Source organism: Tiliqua scincoides, chromosome 4 (assembly GCF_035046505.1).
Source record: "Tiliqua scincoides isolate rTilSci1 chromosome 4, rTilSci1.hap2, whole genome shotgun sequence".
NCBI classification, from domain to species: Eukaryota; Metazoa; Chordata; class Lepidosauria; order Squamata; family Scincidae; genus Tiliqua; species Tiliqua scincoides.
In genome coordinates this window covers 57,099,421-57,106,672 of record NC_089824.1, presented here as the reverse complement: position 1 = coordinate 57,106,672, position 7,252 = coordinate 57,099,421, and the positions used below count along the sequence as shown (strand labels likewise).

Sequence of the window (7,252 nt, the reverse complement as noted above, 5' to 3'; positions counted from 1 at the left end):
CAGCGGCCGGCGGCTGGTCCTCCTGGCAGGGCAGCGGGAGCGCGCCTCTCTCCTGGGTCCGTCCGGCTGAGGAGCCAAAGGTAGGGCAGGCAGAAGGCGCACCGTCTCCTTTCCTTGCTCCGGGGAGAGCCTCGTCCTCCCCCCTCCGCGGTGGCCGTCCCAGGCTCCGCTCCATCCCTCAGTCCTCTCCCTGGGCGCCAGCCAGGCACCCTGCCCCCTCCTCCAGCATCACTGGGCACCCGGTACCTCGCCCGGGCAGCCTCCCCTTCGCTGTCTCTGCAGCTTCAGCCCTGGGCGCTGATTGGGGGGAGCCCCGTTGAGATCAGTGGACTTGCTTTCCGGTAGGCACGCACAGCATCGGGGCCCGCGTTGCTCTGCCTTCGATTCTTGGTGTGCCCCCCCCCCACGCCATCCCTAGACCAGTACCTCTGGCAGGAACCGGGAAAGAGGAATCAAGGGCCCCTGCCTGGGGATGCCAGCGATGCCCCTTTCTTGGAGGCTCCCTCGAACACCTGGACCCTCTTCCCACAGCCCTGCTTATCCCCAACCCTGGATCCTCTTCCCACAACCCAACCCTGGATGCTCTTTCCATAACCCTTTTTGTCCACAACCCTGGACCCTCTTCCTGCAACCCAACCCTGTTTATCCACAACCCTGGATCACAACCCTGGATCCTCTTATCATAACCCATTTAGCCCAAGGGGGGGGGGAGGGCAGAGAGCAACTCTAGTCCACAGTGAATACCAACTGGGATGCCTTGTAATGGGGAAGGGGGTGCATTGGTAATGCCAGCCACACACGTTCAACTATTTGTATGTTGTAGCCTTCACTGTGATGCTCAAACTCCTTTGGAGACAACTGTGATGGTTTTTAATTATAGTGGACATCAGAGAAGAAGGCTTTGGTTTGTGGACTTGTGGCAACCTCTGCCCACAATCTTGCATAGCTGTTGAAATACCTGTTGGCTTAAATTGGTTTTAAACAGTAATACTGTAACGTTGGTTTCTTTGGCTTTAATGGGTGTGTATTGCTTGCATTAGCACAATTTTGGCTTTTTGAGTGACTGTGTGCTTTCCCAAAACTGTGTTGGAACCACTTTGTTTTTGTTTTGTCTGTTAACTTGTTTTGGGTCCTAATCAGTCCTCCCCCATTCAAAGGATCTGGAATTGTTCATGGGTTATTTTTTTGTTTTAAACTCTTTCTTTAAGCAGTAGTCTTAGCTTCTGCTGAAACAGGTGGCAGTAAAAACTACCATTAAATGTAAGAAATCACAAAATTGAAATGAACAGTGTTCAGGCTGATGAGCCACAGTTGAATAAACTGTTCTCACCTAATGTTTTGCCTACTATTTTGATAGGCATTTTCAAACCAAATAGCTCTTCAAACTCCCAGATACTTGTATTTAGACTGCACTTGCTCCCAGTGTGGAAGGGATTGTCACTCTTGAATTGGCCTTTTCAGCCACACTAGATGCTGTTCCAGAACCACCTTTCAGAGCACAGTACCATAGTCTTTCGAGACTGAAGGTTGCCAACAACTTGTTGCTGGTAACCAAGAGTCATTTACACTAAATGTCACTTCTCGCCTGTTCGTGTTGTTTTTTTTTTTCATTGTTTATAAGTCTCTGTGGCCTTTCTATAAATCCAAGTGTGAAAATGGCTGGCAGCGGACAATGCCTGTGTTCTCTTAAAATCCAGACTGTTCCCAGTCTCAACTACATGCTCCTCAATGGCTGATTTTTCAGCTTAACTGGCAGTATCTCATGTTCTACTATCCTTGTTTTTATACTCATAGTGGTGCCAATGTATACCTGCTGAGAACTACATGGGACTTGATATACTCCTGCCATAGACAGAGGATCTCTTGCGTCCTTAGCCAATCACAGAGCCTATTAACCAACTCTCAAAAATACAAGTATCCAGGACTTTAAGAATTGAGGTAGAACATAGGTTCTTAGGACTTTAAGATCAGAGCATCAGTTATACTGGGTAGTTTAAAGAGCTATTTGCTGTAGCTTTGTCTTTTGAAAATGCCTACCAAAGTAGTAGGCAAAATGTTAGGTGAGAACAGCTTTTTTCGACTGCAGGCTATCAGTCCCGAACATTGTTCATTTCAATGTCATGAACACCAGTCGTGAAAGCCTTAGTGTTTGTAAGAAAACACATTTTAAAACTTCGAAAACAAATGGATAGTGAATACAGTTTTGAAAATGAACCAATTCACAGTAATTTAAATCAATTTGTGCATTGTTGTGTTTGTTTTAGAACAAACCAGGTAGGTCTCATTTGTTTTGCATTCTGTTTTTTTCTAAAAAATGTATACACACCCTCATCTTTTAGATGTGGCCTTCATCTCTGTTATTCAATGTAACATTAGCATCAGACCATGGTGCGGAGCCCCATAAAAATCTGACACATACCTAGTTTATAACTTGCAAATGCTATCCTGTATAGCATTCTAAGTTATATAAACTGTAAAAAGAAATATTATAAAATATACTTTTCAACCTGGAGAGATTTTTAAAAGTACTGTATTGCTCCACATGTTAGTTTGAGACTCCATAGTCAGATGATCTGTGTGTGTCCCTTACCATAGGATGTGTATGTTCAACATATCCTGTGAATAAATAGATTAATCAGTCTGTTGGGGGTATGTTTGTACTTGTTAATGTACTTGGTATGTGTTAATATCCAGGTGGAAAAAAATTGATTTAAAAAGTCAGACTTTTAAATTTCTATTGTTAAAATGCTTTTTGTTTAAAAAGCAGATAATCGCCAATATGTGGTGATTTTAAAATGCGTTGCAGCTTAAACAGCTCATTATAGAATAAATAGAACACATTCTAATTATATATTATAAGACAATGTATTCATATAACCTTTTCAAAAAGTTTTATAAATAGATTCCAGTGAATTGGGGCCTCAATTTTGAGGTTTGATCAACTTCTGTATAGATGAGTGGTTCTTACTCCTTTAGCACCAGGACTCACTTTTTAGAATGAGAATCTGTCAGGACCCACCAGAAGTGATGTCATGACCAGAAGTGACATCATCAGACAGGAAAATTTTTTAACAATCCTAGGCTGCAGTCCTACCCACACTTACTCAGGAGTAAGTCTCATTTACTATCATTGTTAAAAGCATCTTCATAGTAGCGTGTTAAAAGTACAGATCTGTGATATTTCCCATACCATGGTAGTATCAAGTCTAATATATTAAAATAAAGTATTGAAATGAATGGGGACCCACCTGAAATTGGCTTGTGACCCACCTAGTAAGTCCCAACCCACAGTTTGAGAATCACTGGTATAGATTATTTCAGTTAGTCTTTGTTTCTGTCTACTCTAGTGCTCAGTCTAGAACAGGGGTACCCAAACACTGGCCCAGGGGCCATTTGCGAGGAATGTCCTCGAGGAAGCCCAATCCAGCCCGCAGGGAGCCCCCAGTCTGCAATGAGCCATGTGCCCAGGGGCCATTTGCGGCCCTCGAGGACACCCAGTCTGGCCCACAGGGAGCCCCCAGTCTGCAATGAGCCTCTGGCCCTCCGGAGGCTTGCCGGAAGGCCCGACACAACTGCTCTCAGTGTGATGGCTACTGTTTGACCTCTCACATGAGCTGTAGGACGAGGGCTCCCTCCACTGCTTGCTGTTTCATGTCTGTGATGCAGCAGCGAAGCAAAGGCCAGCCTTACTTTGTGCAAGGACCTTTATAGGGCTTGAGCTATTGCCGAGACCTTCATTCATTCATATAAGTTCCATCTCTAGAATAGTCATTTATATACATTTATTCAAATTTAAATGTAAAATTCTTTTTTTCCCCGGCCCCCGACACAGTGTCAGAGAGATGATGTGGCCCTCCTGCCAAAAAGTTTGGACACCCCTGGTCTAGAAGATGACATCAGAAAGAGTTGCAGTTCCCAAACTGGGTTGTTAACAGCAATATATGGAGATGAGAAATATCAGAGCTGATAAACCTTGTCTTACAACTCTGAAGTTATTCCCTGAGCTTCCCTCCCCCTCTTGGTATAATGCTGGAAATTCTTGAAAGCCCTATTAAAATTCTGAGGATTGCTTTCAGTAGTCTCCTTAAGCAATGCTGATTCCTTAGAGTGGTGAGCCTATCTGTTGCCTGCACAAAGTTGCAGAGGGACAAAGTCAAGCCCTTACACCTCTCTCTGTATGTGCACACTTTCATGAAGGTCAATGATTACTGTAGGTGGAGTCATTCTAGACAAGGAGAAGAGGCCTGGAGATAAATACAAGAATGGGAAGGGCGGGCAATAGAAACAGAAGTGAAAAGATATGAGCAAAATATTTTAGAAGTCTCGTTCTTTTGAGTGTAGTTCCCATTGTTTTGCTGTCTACCATACCATTTTCTCTCACTATAATGAGGGAAGCAGATCATGAAGAGATTCTGTTGGGGAATATTTTAATGAAGTTCCTGTACCTGTGGGTAAGACAGACATGAGTGCAAAATGCAAACAAAGAAATGCAAAACCTTTTTGCCCCAAGGAAACAACATATTGAGAATTGTTCCTTCTCAGAGGAAATTACTTTGAAGATAATGAATGTATTTGAACCTACAGGATCTTCAGGTTAGGAAACTTTTTTTTATTTTTTAAAGACAGCCTGTCTTCTGTAGCCTTAGCTCTTGAGTGACTGACTACTGTTCATGTCTGAGTCAAAATGTAGTTGTTACTTTATAGTACTATGTGTTTGGATAAAAAATGATGCCTGAATTATGCTGATTTTTCTTTACAATGTGACCTTTAGTACTGGGTGTCATTGCTTGCTGTGAGCTGTATGGTAATTTTGTTTCACAAGATCCATTCTCAGCCTGCAGGATTCTGATCATTATTTACCTTCAGTACCACAATCCTGTTTTTCTCCAGTTTTAGGGTTATCTCCTAGTGACAGGGATAGCGTTCTCAGTCACATTATGTACGTTGTATCTAAAATCTGAGACATATTGATAGTTATGAAAATCTGAAGTCAACCCACAGTTGCAATGAAAAAATAAATTAAAAAAGTAAAGCAAAGTAGGAGTCACAATTTTCACAAGGTTGTTTACTGTTACTGTAATGAAATAAAACAGGTAAACTGCCACTGTAACACAGTGACATTCTTGATACAATCTCTTGAAGCCATGGTCAGATAATTGGAGGTCAACTGTCAATATTTGACTAGCCAATTGACCAGGATGTAAACCTAGTGGAACTAATTCCTGATTAAACAGACATAGCATCAGATGTCACATCCTGGAGACATCCTCCTTGGTCTGCACAACACAAAATAGGTACAGATGTGGTTTGAGAGAGTTGGCTTAAGACATTTTGAAAGCATCCTTATGAAACTTCCATGGGTCTAGGTAGAAAGCAGGTAGGTAGAACATATCACCACACATCCTTTGAAAGATGCCTAAAGGCGGGGTGTGTGCAGGCACACGCACGTATTTCACAGGAAGAAAATATGCTCGAGAGACCTACCCCATGTTTCAGCCCAGCTTGTTTCAGACAGTCAGTTGAGTTGTTTAATGTATCAATTTACTCTACAGTTTTGTCCCAGAGAATGAGAAGCTTAGCAAGTACAGTTGATATACTTTTATTGTTGTGTATTCTGCCTCTGATGGTATAAGATTTTGAAACTTATTGATAACTTATTTAGGCCTGCGTATAAACCCCCTGAAAGTTTGTTTATGAGGAAGCATTCGATTGTGCACTGTAAACTAGTGCAAAGTATGGTCTTCTCTACCATTACTGGGTCTACCCACTGCCTATTTAAAGCAAAGAACAGGTTCTGTAGTAATTTGTTTTTGTTGCATTTGAGTGCTCCTTTCTGGAGTGGAAAGGCGGGATTTAAATTCTACAAATAAATAAATAAATAAATTTGTGAGCTGTCCACTGGCAAGAGGTGTAGTAGCATCCAGCATGCTTGCGTGATGGTGGGAGAACACCAAACTCTTTCCCACATTGCTGGTACCCGAGATAGGGTTGTTGGCATGCTCAGTAGTGTCAGTGATGGAAAATGGTGATCATCTCTCCAAGTTTAGAAAATGAGATCAAAAGTTTCAGAGCAGGAGTGTTATGGACAGATAAATCAATTGAAAGATGAGAAGGAAAGTGTTACAGAATATGCACATGTTTTCAAGAAAAATTTCAGTCTGAGGGCTCATTCCCCTGTTCCGCCCCCCCCCCCACTTTACTAGAGTACTAAAGTACGTAACATTACAGTAAATTTTGATCAACCTTGCACTCAAGGTATACCAATTCAGCCCAATATTATTGAGACATGGTTCACCTATGAACACATAAATGCAAAGAAGAAAACACCTCTGGAAATTAAGACAACGTAACTTACATGCAATATTAAAAGTCCATTTTTGTACCCCCTTAACACGAGGCATACCAAGCACAAGTCTAATTAACTTAACAGAGAGGTAATGGAATATCTTCCATTTCTGTCTCCATTCTGCTATTGCAAAGCTGTCCAAAGAAAAAAGACCACTTCTTACTTGCCTCTTGCCTACGGATGCTTTAAAAGGGTGCCAGAATGTTTAGCATTTGCTTCACCTTTTCTACGTTGTAAAGATTGTGTCTTTGTGGCAGTAGCCTCCTAATCTGCCTACTGGACTGGTGAACCACTTAAGGTTAACATAGTGGATGAAATTGTCCTCTCAGGTCTCAGCATGGTTTCTTCTCCCCAGATAGCAGATGGCTTCCTTCTTAGCAGGTCCAGCTAGAAATGCTTCCAGTTCAGGTCTGAGTCCTTGTCTGGACAACAACCAGACTCTGTCCTTGCTGGTATAGCTGCCCAGTTTTCTTCTACAGTAGATGTGTCTATATATCAGCCTGTCTGCCTGTTCTTCTTTTGTACATTAGAGGAATGCCTGCTGCTTTTCTGCATTCTTGTTCCAGCCAGACCAGATCTCTCATCTAACCCTGGGTTGACCCCCTGTTGTTCTGTGCTAGTGCTCTACTCCTTGGTTTCTGTGCTTTTGATGCACACTTGTGTACCATTGTTGACATACCAGTGCTGGCAGGATGACCAGATACAGTGAAGAACAGAGTGCCTATACCTTTAACCATTGTATAGAAAAGGGAATTTTGGGAGGTACAGCTCAACATGAAAGGATTTAAAAAGTTGTACCTGCCAAAATTCCCTTTTCTATACATTGGTTAAATGTACAGGAACTCTATGTCCTCCATTGTATCTGGTCACCCTGAGCACTGGCAAGCATTCATGTTGCCCTTCCAG

At 42.4% G+C, this 7,252-nt stretch overlaps 1 protein-coding gene across 1 annotated transcript in view; it reads left to right on the top strand.

Moving 5' to 3' along the window:
* Positions 1-7,252, top strand: part of LPIN2 (lipin 2) — a 50,426-nt gene continuing 43,174 nt past the window's right edge. Inside the window, exon 1 of the mRNA XM_066623939.1 lies at positions 1-80. The gene's annotated coding sequence lies outside the window, so the exon portion shown is untranslated. The remainder of the gene's footprint in view (positions 81-7,252) is intronic.